The sequence below is a fragment of the Malaclemys terrapin genome, chromosome 1, assembly GCF_027887155.1.
Source record: "Malaclemys terrapin pileata isolate rMalTer1 chromosome 1, rMalTer1.hap1, whole genome shotgun sequence".
Lineage (NCBI taxonomy): Eukaryota > Metazoa > Chordata > Testudines > Emydidae > Malaclemys > Malaclemys terrapin.
In genome coordinates, this window is record NC_071505.1 from 279,098,589 (window position 1) to 279,115,879 (window position 17,291).

General features: G+C 42.5%; 1 long non-coding RNA gene across 2 annotated transcripts; it reads left to right on the forward strand.

Moving 5' to 3' along the window:
• The first annotated feature begins 4,941 nt into the window (after window positions 1-4,941).
• LOC128839317 (uncharacterized) lies at window positions 4,942-7,111 on the forward strand. Of its 2 annotated transcripts, none has more exons than XR_008445468.1 (3): window positions 4,942-4,996; window positions 5,374-5,499; window positions 6,219-7,111. It is a non-coding gene; the product is annotated as an uncharacterized LOC128839317 (long non-coding RNA). The 2 variants fall into 2 exon arrangements; XR_008445517.1 differs by having other exon boundaries at window positions 4,965-5,052.
• Window positions 7,112-17,291: the final 10,180 nt, after the last annotated feature.

Here is a 17,291-nt window from a genome sequence, read left to right on the forward strand (position 1 = left end):
CTACAGTGTGCCCGTTAGACATGGGGATCTCGACTATAAAGTCCAGGGTAATGACCTCATTCGGAGCCACCGAAAGGAGTGGGCCAAATGGAGGGTTTTAAGGTGCCCCAAATGGCCTGTTAAGGGTGAGTATGACAGAGCCACAGTACTTCTTACTAAGGGGGTCTTGACAGAAAATACAAGTGGCCCTTGTCATACAGCAAGTCATCCTGGCCCTGGTGTTGGCCATGGCTTGCTGTCTCAAGCTCTTTACGAGGGCGTTCCTTCTCTGTAGCTGAATGATGCAGTGACATGAGAGCTTGGGGAATTGTAGCATCCAGGAAGTTTCAAGGGCTTAAGAATATGTGGGGACGCTACATGGGGGCGGGGGAGGGAGTGGTCCTGGCTGGTGAGATATTCTCCTTTTCAGGACAAGACATCAGTGGTCTTGTTCTGGGAACTCAGGTGGTACGTGATGGTGAAATTGAAGTGTGTGAAGAACAAGGCCCAGCTAGGCTGCCACTGCTTCAATGCTTTGGCTCAGTGGAGGTGCTCTAAGTTTTTATGATCCCTGTATACCTGTACTGGGTACCAAACACCCTTCAGATAGTGGCACCACTCTCCAAAGGCCACTTTGATGACTAGAACCTCCTTTTCTAGAATGATGTAATTCTGTTTGGCAGAAGAGAGCTTCTGTGAATAGTAGATACAATAGTTGAAGTCCTGTCAAAGACCACACATTTGAGAGAGTATGGCCTGATTTGCCACATTGGAGACATTGATCTCGATGTTAAAGGTTTGTGCTGTGTTGGAATAGACAAGAATTGGGGCACTGGTAAAGATTATACTGAGCTGGTTGAATGCTTGTTGGGCCTCTGGAGACCAGGTGAGGATGGCGTTTTTGTGGAGAAGCACTGTCAAAGGGGGGATGGACTGAAAACCTGAAAATGAAGTAACTATAAAAGCTAGTGAACCCCAGGAAGTGTTGCAGCTCCTTGATATTTTGGGGGAGAGTGCCCAGGTCCATAGCACCTCCATCTTCTTGGGGTCCATTCAGAGGCCCTCAGTGGACAAGATGTAGCCCAGGAACTCCACAGACCACTAGTTGAAGCTGTGCTTTTCCAGCTTCGTGTACAGATGTGTTGGTGGAGCCATTCCAGGATTGACCAGACGTGCTGAGTGTTTTGCTTAGTACCCTTGGAAAAAAAGTGGATATCATCTAGGTAGATTATGACGTACTGGTCTAGGATGTCCTGGAAGACCTCATTCATGAAGTGCTGGAATGTTGCAGGAGTGTTTGTGAGGCTAAATGGCATTACCAGGTATTCATAGTGGCTGTATCAGGTTTGAATAACCGTCTTCCACTTGTCCCCACCTTGGATACAAATCAGGTTGTAGGCCCCACCACAGGTCAAGTTTTGTGAATACCTGGGCCAATTGTACATAGTCAGTAGTTCCAGGATGAGTGGAAGGAGGTATTGATTCCTGACAGTAACCTGATTGAGGGCCCGGTAATCCACACATAGACACAGGGTTCATCTTCCTATTTAACAAAAAGAACAGGATCCCCATTGGCAGAGGTAAATGGTCGTATGAAACTGTTGGCCTGGTTTTCCTGGAGATAGGAACACAAGGCAGCTAGCTCGGGTTCTGACATCATGTAGATGCAGCTAAATGGCACCTTGGCCCCTGTTTGCAACTCAGTTGGGCAGTCGTAATCCCAGTGTGATGGTAGGGTGTCGAGGTTCTTCTTCTCAAAAACATCACCATAGTTGCTATACTTGGGGATCAGTGCCAAAGATAACTGTGGTGGTGGTCCCACCTGACCCACAGCCAGGGCCCATGGGTATGTGTCTGGGTTCTGGGGTTTGTCACATGGTGTGAGTAGGGATACTTGCTGGCAGAGCTTGGAGCAGAAGCTAACCTGCTGCTCATGCCAAAGGATGTGTTGGTCATGAGCCACCAAACAGGAAATGCTAAGGATTATGGGGAAGTATAGTGAGCAGATCATCCCGAACTGAAGGACTTCCCAATGATTCTGCATGGCAGCTGCCAAAAGCATCATCTCCTGATTGTCCTGATTGAGGGAATCACCCTAAACTGAACCTCACTTGCAAAGCAGGAGGTAAGGATCCCAAATGCCAGTTGCGGGGCGGGGGAGGGGGGTAAGGTGTTTCTACCTGTTGGTATGGACTCTATCTGACTTGCCCATTTTCATCATTTAATGATAAGATGATTAGACTCAATTGAGAGTCTTGGTTTTTGGTTGGTGATTCCTAGAGCTGACCGCACTTCTGAGCTACTCTAGGAGATAAGCCTTAGATCTTGTGTGGGACAGCGAATATAAAGACTGCACTGGCTGTGAGGTTCCCTGCTATCTATTGAAAAAAGCTGTGTTAAGTGGTGGAACCTCAGAACATGACATTGTGGGAGCAGGAAGCAACAGTGGCTAGCAACATCAGAGAGACAGCTGCTAGTGGTGGCACAGAAGCAGCAGCAGTAGAGAAACAGTAACAGTTGTGTCAAAGCTGATCCCCCACTCTGGCACTTTGAGTGCAGAAGGTGGGGGTCTGCAAGGTTCTAAAAATTAATATTGGCCACTCCAGGCTGGTGGCCCAACGTTAAACTCCCAACGTTACAGCTTTTCTCTGACCTTGGATGGGTAGATGCTGCCACCACCCAGGTGCAAAAAAACCCTTTGGACCCAGGAACGCACACTTGGGAATTCCTCCCTGTGGGGTACCCTCAATCCCCTTCACACACACCCTCCCCGGGAAGAGCTGAGAAAGAAAACAAAGGAAATCATCTGTTGCCACCAGCTAATTAAACAGCATATGCACAAACCTCTTAGGACACAAAAAACAATACTGTTCTTAAAAAAAGGTAAATTTTATTAAAAACAAAAAGAAAGTAAATACATCTGGAACTTGGGCTATTGCTAGATTTAAAAAGAGCAAATATAATAATTAAGCATCAAGAATGGCTTTGTTGAGGTCCAGCTTAATGATTATAAGCAAAACAAAAGCATTTAGGATTAGCACAGAGGAGTCCACAAGCCTTACAGAAATAAAAGAGATAAACCTAATTGCGTCTTTCTAGACATTTCCTGATCTACTTACATATCTGGGGTTTCAAATTGAGTAGTTTCTAGGTATGATCTGGTGATTTTCATACCTGGTTCATAGATTTTTACAGCATAGCTCCAGCCCTGTCCTGCTCTGTCCCCCCAATCCGGAGAACAACAAAATACAGACAAAGGGAAAGCTTTTTCCCCAATTTTAAAAAAGTTCTAGCCCTCCCATTGGATCTTTTGGTCAGGTGCCCAAATGCTTCCTTTTATCTATGGGCTATTTTAACCCTTTACAGGTAAACCAAGTAGAGAACAGCTACTAACAGGGATTTTGTAGCTAACTGGCTGGCTGGGTGTCCATGAAAGTGAGCTACCCCTCCCCCCTTCATTTATCACAAGATGTGAGACAGTTGCAGAGGCAGCAGCAAAGCATTGCTTGACACGCCCCTCCCAGGATGTGAAGTGACCCCTGTGAACACACCTCTGTGCTCTGGGATTTTGCTAACCAAAGACACAAATGTGAGTGGGGTGCAGCGGAGGGAAAAGGGAGTGATATGTTAAAGGGAGATTTGTTTGTTGAACTTTTCCATTGCAAGGTGTGAAACTCAGGCAAAGGACACTGCCCAATATACTGTGGGGTCGGGTTTGCTTATGTCACATAGTTTTGAATGTGGTTGTGTGTTTTCCCAAATTAATGCTTGGTTCCCTTTCCCTTTTAATAAAAGTTCCCTTTTGTTGTACACAGTTTCAGTGCTTACACATGGGAAAGTACTGCCTCTAAGAGGCACACAGGGGAGGTGTTTAGTTTCCCCAGATTACTGAGTGGGGGCTCGAGCTGCTTCTGTTTTTTGTTATTAAGAGAAGCCCCTAGATGTTGAACCCAGCCCTTGTTGCTGCTGACTCCACCTGGCAGAAGGGTGACAGTAATTGTGATGGGATTCTGTATTGTGTGGGTATCTGCATCATATGGGCATGGGAATTCTGTGGGAACATCTGTATCAGCTGTGTGTATGGAGATGTGTATTGGCAGTAGATAGAGCGTCAAAGGGAACCACCTCCTTCTCTCCCCCCTCCCTCGCCTGCTATCTATGACATCAAATCTTTCCTTTCTAACTGCACAAAAATTGTTGTTCTCTCTCCACATCACAGCCAAGAATTAATAGCTGATGATGTAGTGGGGCTTTATAGTAATAAGATTTCATTAGTTTTTACAAAATGTATTATAACACTTGTACTCGTGTACTATGAAGTGTTATAACAATTGATTAAAACTAAACCGCATAATATAAAGTAAATGAACAAAGAATATGCTTGCTTGCCTTGTAGATGTTCGATTATCGTACTCTTTACCCTGCTTACATCACAACATTCAGTAACTCACAATGGGTCTCTCAGTCTTTAGTGCAAATTAGCAAGATTCTGTCATATTTGAAAATACCATATGAATGGGTAGAGTACAGCATTTCTTTGTGCATTGATCCTCTCCTTTCTTATGTGTTTGATATTTCTGCTGCTGTCTTTTTATCTACCTATCACATTCATGCTACAATTTAGTCTATAAATAAGCTGTAATACAAGCCTTTGAATAAGTAGCAGTTGGAAATGTAAAGCCCAATTTAACTCCCCTGGAAGTCAATGGGAGTTTGGCCATTGATTTTAATGGAGCATGACTCCTGTGATAAATGAAGGGGGGGTGGGAGGCAGCTCCCGTTGATGGACACTCAGCCACCCAGTTAGCTGTAAAATCCCTCTTGGTAGTGTTCTTTACTTGCATTACCTGTAAAGGGTTAAAAAGTCCCCCAGTTAAAGAAAAAAAAAAGTGGGCACCTGACCAAAAGAACCAATGGGAAGCTAGAACTTTCAAAATTGGGAAAGAAACTTTCCCTTTGGCTGTTCTCTCTGGGCTGGAGGGACAGAGCAACCATGCTATAAGCAGCTTTTAGCCAGGTATGATCATAAATCATCAGCTCATACCTAGAACTACTTATATGAACTCCAAATGTGTAAGTAGACACGATCAGGTTTATTTCTGTTTATTTTTTAAGTCTTGTGGATCTCCTCTGTGCTAACCCCTGATGCTTTTGTTTGCTTGTAACCTTTGAGCTGAACCGCCAAGAAAGCTGTTTAGAGTGCTTAAATTTTGTAATTGTTTCTTTTAAGATCTAGCAAAAAGCCTAAGTTCCAAATGTATTTTTTCCCTGTTTGTTTTGAATAAAATTTACCTTTTTTAAGAACAGGATTGGATTTTTGGTGTCCTAAGAGGTTTGTGCATGTTGTTTGATTAGCTGATAGCCACATCTAATTTCCTTCGTTTTCTTTCTCAGCTCTCCCCTGGAGTGGGGGTGAAAGTGCTTGAGGGTACTCCACAGGGAGGAATTCCCAAGTGCTCCTTCCTGAGTTCAAAGCGGTTTTTTTTGCATATGGGTGGTGGCAGCGTTTACCAAGCCGAGGTAAGAGAAAAGCTGTAATCTTGTGAGTGTAATACAAGCATGTGGTGGCAAGTATTAATTTTTAAAATCCTTGCGGGGCCCCACTTCTGCACGTGGAGTGACAGAGTGTGGATTCAGCCTTAACAACTCCCCCAAAATGTTAAAGATGTACTTTAGACTGATGGACCTGATTACGAGCCTGGCACAATCAGCCACGCCTGGTTCAGTCTGTAGCCTTTTCCTCGGGGCTCTGCTTATTGTTTAACACACACACAAATTGGAAACTGGAACAAGAACAAAAAGTTACAGTCCTGTTCTTCAACTGAGATTGTGGGATAGTGTCATCTTTGGTAGCTTAATGAACTGGACCTTCCCCCAGCTTAAAGGCATATTCAGGCCTTTCCTGCCTCTCACTGCCTTCTGCTGAAGCTGCAGAAGAATACAGTCCTATCCTTCTCTTAGTACCTCACCTCATTCATATGCCCTGGCTGGCAATCATCAGACCCAATCACTAAATACTTTCCATAGGGGCCAGATGATTCACAGCACCTGCCATTTAGATTCCTTTCCAGAACAGGGCTGGCTGCTCTTGACCCCCTTGACCTTCGAAGGGACAGACTGTCCTGTTACAAATACAATTAATTATTATTTATTATTATTATTTATTTTATTTTATTTTATTTTATTTTATTTTAATGTAATGTAATGTAATGTAATTTAATTATTTTATTTTATTACAGCACTTTAAAATGTGGCAGACATGCAGCTCTTATGGCATCCCACTTCATGGGGTGTGAAGTCATGTCTCACCAGCTTGTGGTTATTGCTCATATCTTCTGAAGAAAACCATGGCCATTAGGAGGATGTAAAACTTTGCTTTCAATTGAAGAGCATGGAACCCTTGTAAATGTGTATTCCTTCCATTGCTTCTAATGCTATTACAATTTCATGGACCCACTGCTCTCTGATAATTAGCCCAGAATAGGAAAGCATATGATATTCCCGGGGTTCCAAGCAGATACTTATGTCCCTGTAGTGGGGCAGTCACCCCACTCCCTGGCTAAGAGGGGTTAAAAGCAGCCCTAGAGAGGGCTGCAGCTGAGAAAAAGGGTAAGCTGATTGGGGAAACAGCCATAGCTGGGGCCATGCCCCAATCAGGCCACAGCTGGCCCTATAAAAAGGCTGTGAGGCAGCAGCTTAGGTAGTCTCTCTCTAGCAGTGGAGAGAGGACTTAGCTGTTTGGGAGCTGAGCAGGGTGCCTGAGGTGGAGCAGGGCTAGGCAAGGCAGGGCCAGCTCCAGGCACCAGCGCAGCAAGCTGGTGCTTGGGGTGGCCCATGGAAGGAGGCAGCATGTCTGGGTCTTTGGCGGCAATTCGGCGGCGGGTCCCTCATTCCCTCTCGGAGGGAAGGACCGCCGCCGAATTGCTGCCAAAGAATGAAGCGGTGCTGTAGAGCAGCTGCCAAAGTGCCACCGATCACGGCTTTCCCCCCCCGCTCCTTTGCTGCTTGGAGTGGCAAAAAAGCTGTAGCTGGTGCTGGGGGAAGGCAAAGGAGTGGGGAAGCAGCCACTGAGGCAAGGTGGGGATAGAGGGTTGCGGGTTCCCTGGGGGGCGGGGGAGACCCAGATTGTGGGTTACTGCAGAGAGCAGAACCCTGAGGGAAGGGGCACGGGGGTCTGGGAGGGACACGGGGGGCCTGAGGCAAGCGGAACATCGGCCAGCAGAGGGCCCTCGGAGCTGGAAAGCTAATTTCCAGGATGACTAGCTGGGGGCGCCATGCCGGTGAGTCTTTGCCCTGCTACGGTCCCCCTCCTGGTGCTTGAATCGTTCCTTTTTCATTCTTCAATCCTTTCCTCATATATATTATTCACAATAGCTTGTCAATGCTTTGAGAATGGGAAATATCTGTTTTTTGGAGTCCTGAGCCTCTGATCCTGCTGAAATAAAAATATGATACTAATGGAATTTTCTTGTTATCTTTCAACGTTAGCATCTTCTGTAGCACTGAAATATCTGAATTCACATCCATTAGTCACCTTTCATTGCTGTTAGGCTGCTGTTGTGTGTGGTTTTTACCTTCTGTTCTCCATTAACCCATCCTACCCTATCCTCCTTCTCCTGAACAAATAACATCCAACACTTTCCAAGGAAGCATATCTCGTTTCTGTTGTTTATAGGATATTCTGCATCACTAAGGATTCCTGTGTGTGTTTTGGCAACCTGACATCTAGCAAAGACAAATCACAGCTGTTTTGCAAATATCAGGCATGAGCATTCTGTGAAATCCATTAACCTAGCTATGTGAAAGATGAGTGCTACAGTGAATCCATTGTGGTCAACAGTCTCTAAGATGCCTTGGTTAAGCAAGCAAAACAAGTAATGGCATGAGACCTTCAAAAAGCAGTTTTATTCCTGGAGTATCTGTCATCACTGGGCAATTTAGTGTTTCTTGTCATTTGATAAAAAGAAGTTCATGAAGAAATTGGGGGGGGGGGAACACACCCCATACTCTTACTTCTAGCTATAGATGAATGTGCTGTTGAAAGTGTACAGTTCATGAACCAGAAAGATTACATGCTTCTTCCATTAACACCCTGAGAATATTTCAAAAGGACTTCAGAATTTTTTTAATCAATACAAAATATGCCAGATATATGTAACAACCAATCTCATTCATCCACAACTATCCTCAGTAGAATGGTTTGCTTAATGCATATGACACATAGTATAGTGATATGCAAGTGTCTGGAGAGCCAGTGAACACAATCAAAGACAGGAAAGAGGCACTGTTAATGCCCTTCCTTCTGCTACTTTGTTAGAACAGATCAGAGTGGAGGTCACCATATCAGCTGTAGCTGATAATGGATTGACTTGGGATGACTTTTTATATTTGACTAACATCTTTCCTGTAAAAAGAACAGGAGTATTTGTGGCACCTTAGAGACATGCATGCATCCGAAGAAGTGGGCTGTAGCCCACAAAAGCTTATGATCAAATAAATTTGTTAGTCTCTAAGGTGCCACAAGTACTCCTGTTCTTTTTGAGGATACAGACTAACACGGCTGCTACTCTGAAATCTTTCCTGTAGTTGCGTTTCCCGCCCCCTTGTAACACACTGCAGGAGGTAACTATTCTCTTCTCATTTCCTGCAGCAGTATCATTTCCCTCTGTTTTCTCACATCATCACCTCCACTTTGTAAGAGACAGCAACTATATATAGCTGAAGGCAATATGAATTTTGGGGGGTTGCCACCCTGTATTTATTTCTTTAATGTCAGCTATATAGTAGATATGAAAACATTGCTACCCATGGAAATACATTTGAAATAAAAGGATTTCAAAGAAGACTTCAGAGCAGCAATGTGCCAAGAACCACTTCAATCTCAGAAAGAGTCACAGAGAACTGTAAAATGATTAAAGTGATTTAGAATATAAACAAATTTATTATGAAGTACAATGATAACATACATCAAAACAACTAAATAGAGGTTACAGTATGAGTGGAAACATCAAAGCCAGAGATTTCACTTACTTTGGTTGGATGCCAGTGCAAATACAGATGTAATGGAGGGTGTTCGTCTGTCCCCAGGTTTTGTTTTATGCAGTCACTCTATTCCCCAGGGCACTGCTTTGTCAGTGTCAGGAGAACTCTGTGTGATGTCTTGTTCAAGCTGGAGAAGAAAGGGCTATGCACAACCATGTGAAGAAAGGGCTACGCACAACCATGTGCAGCTCTAAAGCTACACATTGGGTATTATTATAATTAATTAATTATACAGCCTGGCACTTTGCAGACAAATATGAGGACAAGGGGCCTGCTTCAAAGTACATACAATCTAGATGGCAGACTGGGCTGCCCTTAATCACTGTGAATAGCACTTACCCACACAACCAGTCACATTGATGTCAGTGCAACTATTTATGAAAGTAACTATTATTCTGAGTGAGATCAGGTTGCAGAATCTAGCCTTACATGGACCAAGTGCAGACAGGAGAGATAGGATAGATGGGATAAGGAGCAGTAGGAAGTTGCCATGTCAGTTTCGTTATATTTTGTGGGAGGAGGACTATGCCTTTAAGATAGGGTGACCAGATGTCCTGATTTTATAGGGACAGTCCCGATTTTTGAGTCTTTTTCTCACATAGGCTCCTATTACCCCCCACCCCGTCCCAATTTTTCACATTTGCTGTCTGGTCACCCTACTTTAAGAACTGTCTGTCAAGGAGGGATTTAAAGGCGAGGGTGGAGGATGGAAGGGAGTTCTCTTACTTCCCAGCTACTAAGTTTACAAAATCCCAATTGGCTTCCTATATCTTTTTCTCTTTGGAGTTCAAGGGAAAAAGTAACATGGAATTAAAAGAGAGAAATCATCTTGCCACTATACTGTACTCTGTAAAACTTTGTCATCTCATGTCAACTTCTTAAATACTTTCAGTGTATTATACCAATGCATAAACACCCACAAGTAATTTTCTGTACTCTCTTCTTTTCTTAAGTTCCTATTCATATTCAGATTACACTGTTGTATAATGTGACTACTGGAACACATTATGGGGAAAAATATATTTTGCACCTCATCAACTTAAACAACATTAAATTGATATTCAGCAACATACATGATACTTCCATTTGCTGCATAGATGCGGATGACTAACTGAAGGGTTACTGGGGATGAGGCAAAAAGAAAAAAGCTATCAATGAATGTGGAGTTATTCATACATTTTTTAAAAATGAAGTTTCAAGCAAATTAGGGAATTTAGACACATCTTTGATTGAGACTACTGAAACACCTACAACACTTTTAAAGATACAGACACACTAGAGTACCCAAAATTTTCACTTAGGAAGATTTATCGATCAGACATTGCCATTTTCTGCCATCTTCCTGCTCATCAGCTTGGCACCTGACATCCGGGTTACTTTTCCACATCTGTGTGTTTCTCTGCATTCTCACCAGGAAGGGGAGCATAGGGTTTTCCTGCACCTGCTGCCATCCTCTGGCCCTAGAAAGGATTGAGAAGGAGGAAAATTCTAAAAATTCAGGATAGTAAGGAGAACAGCAAGGATAAGAGTCCTGCTGCACAGAGATAAGGACCACAAAGAGCTCAAAAACTGTCTTGAGAGGTGGACGATTTCAGGAGAATCTGCATACAAGTGAAGTATGACTTAGGAGCTCTGGCATCCACAAACCTGCCTGTTTTGTTCCCCTGCCCTCAAAACCTATCCCATTCTGCTCCTCATGGCACTGCCCGTCCCCTTTTACCCATTCTTAGGACTTCACAAGATAAATCAGTGGATGCCAAGTGAAGTTATCCATCTGCATTGGAGTGTGCAGGAGCTCCTGGTGAGTTCTTGAGTGTTTGGCTTTATTAGCTTTATATAAATAGATAGATTAGATTAGATAGAATCATAGAATATCGGGGTTGGAAGGGACCTCAGGAGGTCATCTAGTCCAACCCCCTGCTAAAAGCAGGACCAATCCCCAATTAAATCATCCCAGTCAGGGCTTCATCAAGCCTGGCCTTAAAAACCTCTAAGGAAGGAGATTCCACCACCTCCCTAGGTAACCCAGGTAGATAGATAGATAATAACACCCTTTCATCTGGGGGGACAAGTTTATTTTAAACTTGAACTAAAGTATGTGGTCAACAACAGCAAATAGAGCCCAAACATACAAGATATTCCCAATTTTATTTCAAGACTCTGAGGTTGTCTGCTCTCTGTACACACAGATATAAAATCATTTTGTCTATACACAATCATAGCCAGAAGAAATAGTGAGGAGGGGCCCCAGTGATTTGTAATGGGATGGGAGATTGAAGGAAACCATAGAAGATATAAAGAAAATCTGAGAAGATGGGGCCAGTCACTAAATAAATCAATATTTAAAAAGTCTGCAATGAGCCTTCCACATTCCTAAAACCAGCTTTGATTACCTTATGTGACAGATGAGGATGGCATTCATCCTACTAGACCCCAGCCAAGAGCAGGGGTCTAATTTGCATGTTGTAAATCTCCTTCAAAACCTTCAGACTTTCACTGAGCAAACACCAGAGGAAAATCAAGCAGAAAATGTTCTAATTTGTCTCACCCAGAAATGCTTCTCCTAACACAAAGCAAAGAGTGTACCAGAAATGGGAAAGGAACTCTGTATTCCTTATGTTCTTACTGTCATTCTATGGCTTATGAGCAGAGGTGTGTGCAGGGATTTAAATGTGACTACTTTGGGGGGGGGGTCACTTTAAACATGGACCCCCAAATGCCCCAGGGACCTGCTGTCTCCCCTTCCCCACTGGTTTCCGCTGCCTCCCTGGGCTCCCTTCCCATCCCCACAGGGCCCCACTGCCTCCCCCCATTGTCCCCGGCTCCAAACACTTACTGGAGGCTGTGGACAAGGAAGGGGACTCAGCTGGCTTCCCAGGCTCCCTCTTGCAGAACTCTGCTGCAGCCCAGCTTCCCTGCTCTGGGCGCCATCTATTGGGACTCAGCGGGAGCGCTAGCCGTGGTGCTTTTCCCAGGCACGTCTCCACCCACGCTCAGCCCAACTTCCACCCTGGCAGAAAGGGGGGAGGAGCAGTTTGGGGGAGGGAATTCCAGGACGGGGGCCAGGGCAGAAGCTGTGGATAGTGTCAGAAATTATTATGGGGGGGGGGTTGTGCCCCTGCTTCCCCCCCTTGCGCCCACCCCTGCTTATTTGTAAAAAGCTTATTAAACCTTTACTGTGCTTATTTGAAAAAGTGTTTTGTTCTGGAACAAAGCAAATTACTGTGAGAGATGCAAAATAGCTCAGTATTTATGTACCAGATATCTGTTGGTTATTTAAAGATCTTGGGGTTCATTAAATAACAAACCAGTGAATAAGAATGGAATAAAACTTATATAAAACAAATGGCAAAGCTTCTGTAATGAGCTGCTGAACATAGACATGTGGTGTTCTCCACCCTGGCCTTCAGAGCAGTCTCCAAATTCCGATGTTCATAATACTTGTCCTTTATGAGAGAGCATCTCTACATTATAATCTTCTCCAACCATATCTACAGATTATAAGGCTAAATCTTCTTGCTAGAGGACAATATGAAATAAACCCTCACCACAACCAGTAGCTGGTTGCCTTAGCATTGGTTTTCTAAGAAACTCTCACCGTGTCACCCTCAGAGAGCAGCTGTTTTCCGACGATGGTCCTGGGATTCTAATCTGGATCCTGTTCAAGAAATTTGGCTGTCAAATCAAGCATGGCTAGTAAATGTGTGATATTTGTATTCTCCCATCTACCTTGCTCTTTGGAACAGAGAACAAGGGAGTTTCCTATGTTTCTTCCTCTCTCCAACTCCCTTTTTTCTTGGCTCTTCCTTGCACCGTACCTAAATTATGTCCCTACGCCTACAGAGTGAAACTGACACAAGTCTGAATAGTCTCACTCTGCTGAAGTTGCAGAACCTTGTAAAAAAACTTCATCCTCTGCTTTTGTCTAATAGGACTAGTAGGGTGGAGGTCAGTGAAAGAAACAGGACTCCCTCCTGTCCTTTGCAACTCTATTTCTCTGACAGAATTAGATTCTGGAGCCACAGTAGAGTATAAATATTAAGTTAGTAAGATTCATAGAGGCTGTTCACAATGCTATTGTGAAGCAATGAAACTGAGTATGTTACCCGGGGTTCAAACTGAGATTGCTGAATGACCAATTTACAGCTTGCTGACTAGGCTGCCTTTTTAACAATAAGCCATAGTGGTTTCAAGCACTTTACTGGTTGCCAAAGTCTCCCCGTACAAGTAGAGTACTGTTGATTTCTCTATAATGCTGCCAGTTCTCTCACCTGTCCTACTTATAGGAAAATACAGAAACAGGAATTGCCATACTGGATCCAATCCTTTGTGGATCTAGTCCAGTATACGGTCTCTAACAGTGACCAGAACCAGATGTTTCAGTGACAAAAAACCCACAGTAGATAGCTCTGGGATAGTTTGTCCCCTATTAATATCTCATCCTAATCCCTAACAGCTAGAATGGTTGGGCTTCAGGTTTTTAGACTTTCCATAATTCTTTGTTTCCAATAACTGTTATAACGCTGAATAGTCTTGTTATCCACATAAGGGTCTAATCCCTCTTTGAATTGTATTAAATTCTTGGGCTCAATAAATCGTGTGGCAGTGAGTTCCGTAGTCTAATTATTGTCTTAATTTAAAAGTATGTCCTTTTATCAGTTTACTCTAAACTGTTTGCTGGACTAGTGGAATAGCTCACAGATTCTGTGCAACAAAATATTTCTTTCTCCTTGCAGCACCCATGAGGCATCAAAAGTTCACCTTCAATATCATAACAATGAATGTCCTTTCAACTTCACCTTCACTTAGACAGCCCAGTCAAATTCTTCAAACATCTATGAAAATCAGTACATAGCTATCTAGTAAACTGAACAAATTTAAAAAAAAAGCTAACAAACAAAAATCCCAGACAACAGCATTAAGAGAGATAAGGGTTTATAACAGGAAGTTAGCTTCAACCTTAACTACAGAGTGGTTACTGATGCTCCATAAAATGTGTTATTCTTTTCCTGATTTGGGTTTTAAATTTACTGTTGGTGGAACAGGGGTTACCTCATGGGCAGATTGTGTAAAGGACAGTATTATTATTAAATAGGCACTAACGTGATTCTTTGACTTAAACTTTCTAGAAAGTGATATATTTAGGATTTCTTGTTTTAGGCATTTATATTTTCTATTATTCTGGATTATTTTATACACATTTCAAATATATAATAATATAATTTGTGTTTCATCAGTTAAAATAAAAAAGATTATGCCAACTCCAACTTGTCAGTTACATTTATCTGTACCTCTATCTTTCCCTTATTTTTCATTTAGTTTAGCAAATTATAAGCATAACTCTAAACATGCAAACCAACCTAGGTGTGACAAAATGTGGAAAAATGTCTAAAATGTGTGAAAACAATTTTTCAGTTCTTGTGAAAAGGACCTCATTTTGCAAATTGTATTCATTAATATTAATGAATAAATTAATTTCAATATTATATACATATATTAAGAAACACAAGGACTCTTATTTTTGTTCTCTCTTATCCGTCCTTTTGGGATGTTTTTTTATTTTTACCTAACACTATACTCCTTTCTTCTTTTCTATTTTTTCTCCTCCTGTCTTGCTCTCTGCTTTCCTCTAGTTTTCTTTTTCTGTTTCCAACATATTTTCCCATTCAGAATTGTACATTACGTTAGCTATTTTAATTTGATCTTTTCCTATTGACTTGCTTTCCTTTTCTGTTTAATACCTTGTTTTTGCTCTCTTTCCTTCTCTGACACTCATTTCTCCAACCTTATTCCCTCCTGACCTTTCGGCTCCTGATCTTTCCCTCCTGTCTCTTTTCCTCCTCCTCTTCCCCTCTTTTTATCCCTTCCTCTCAGCCATGCTCCCTGTAACAGAACGTCCTATCCCCAGCCAGATTTCCCCCCCGATTGGTTCACCCAGCCAACCACACCTTTCTTTACTCCCCCATCCAGACAGGCTCCACTTACTTGATTTTCTTTCTGTAGACTAGCTTCTAAGTCAGCCAGCCCCATTAGTTTTGTGGGTCTCTTCTAGCCAGTCCTATTGCTGCTGCCATCATTAGTGCTGTACTCCCAACACTGTAGGGCTCTTCTGGCCAACACCAGGGCAGCACTCTATGCTCCTTGCCAAGAGAAATTATGTGAAGCAGTGCCACCTATAGGGAAAGGGAGGGCAAGGGCACAGAACAATATGAATGGTAATCAGGCAGCAAAAGCTGAGCACTAACCAGAAAATTCACATGCCTCTTTTGTGGCTGAGCTCCTGGGGGAATAGAGGAGTCACCCAGGGGAAGAGAGGTGGAAAAACCCACCAAATTCAGGGATGCACAGAAAATCCATGCATGCTGTGAGTGAACATAACTTCTTTATGCTGTATTGTCCACACCAAATATTTTTCCGAGCACACACTTTATATAAGATATGGAGGTAAAGAAGGTACGTTCTGCTAACAGACAGCCAAACACGTGTATAACCCAGCCGGCAGGTGAGCTAAAAACTCCAGGAAAAAGGGAAACAGAGAGCATTGATAGCCATCATGTAGAATCACTATACTGTAGCTGGCTATGTGATGTTGCAGAATGTGGTATTCAAGATTTATAATACCTGCAGGCAAAGTGGCCTAGTGATTAGAGCTGGACCTTAGGAGTCATCCCTCTGTGGTTCGTTTGTCCTGACTCTGGCTAATTTGCTGTGTGACCTTGGGTAATTTGCAGCATCTCTGTGGCTCAGTTCACCAATTTGTAAAGTTGAGATAATAATCCTTATGGTAACTGCATATTTCTCAGGCTTGCTGTGAGGCTTAACTGAGTGATTACTGTTTGTAAAGTGTTTTGTGACCCTAGGATGAAAGGTGCTACGTAAGTGCACATTTTTGTTCTCTGTTTACATGCTCCAGGCTGGTGATATTTGTTTCCAGTTCTGGATTTAGCATTATTCCATTACAGAATATGGAGAGATGTGAGTATATGCAATTGTATATTGTTACAAATATTGGGGAACGTTTTAAAAAAAGGTTTCCAGAGTATGCCACCTCTGTGTCCAGGGTTTTGGAAGGGAGAACATTAAAATATGATGATAATCTATTTGCCTTTTACAAACATCATCATAATAATCTACTGATATCGGGAGGAAAATGAGGCTAGGATTGAGCGTTTTTGGTTTTCTGCATTTCCTCATAAAACTAGATTTGGCAATTCATTTGTGAGCCTTTAAATTTTATTTATTTTGCTGATAATTGGAATATTCAGAATTGTCTGTATCATTCTATAGATCAAACCAAAATCTGCCCTCTCATATTGTCCGTATCTGACGCTTACATCGAATGTCATGGGAACAGCGAACCTGTATGTGATATAGATTTTGTTCCCCATTATCAATGTATTGTGTTGCCTTTATTTTTCTCATTACTAAACTTGATTCCTTCTGTTTACACAACTGCTTGCACTTGGTTTGTTCAAGTTTGGTTTGTTCTAGCTGGTTTTAGCAACATTCATTAAATGCATTACAAATAAATATGGCAACCATATTGCCTAGATGAGCTGCCAACCCTCGACAACTGCTATTCTGAAAATAAGGAGCATTATATGTATGTCAGTTATACCACTATATACTTTAAAATACATTCAATGCAGAGATGATTGGTATTCGATGTTTTTTTTAAATACCTGCAGACCCTTTGGACAGTGGCACTTACAGCAGCAGAATGTGCCACAATAAAACCAATTTCATTTCATGCTCAGAAAAGCTGAACACCTGTAACCTTTTTATAGTAAGTTGTAGAGTACTTTATTCCTACAGATAAATAAATAATTAAATAATGCTGTACCTAACATTGCTTTGTTTAAAAAAATAAATAAAACAGAAAGAAGATGCTCACCTAGTAAGCATGGGGTCACGAGAGTTGGCAACTCTGTCTGTGTCTGAGGATTTCCCACTAAGGACCTGATTCTTTCACCACTGCAGTCAATGGGAGTTCTGTCTCTAACTTCAAAGGGAGAAAGCCCCTGTAGGAGCAAACCTATGAAGTGCTGAGCACATACTGCAAAACGTGCTGAGCTGGTGTAGCTCATACTAACTTCAGTGGCAGCCGAGGGAACTTAGCATATGTCAGGATCTGGCTCTGTTTTGTGGGCTGCTTTTGCATAGCCTACAACATTCCTGCCAGCACAGCTCTGCTCCTCTCTAGCAGTCATTTTCCATGCTCTTTTTGAAAAAAAAACCAACATTAGAAACCAAAACACGTTTGTTTACGC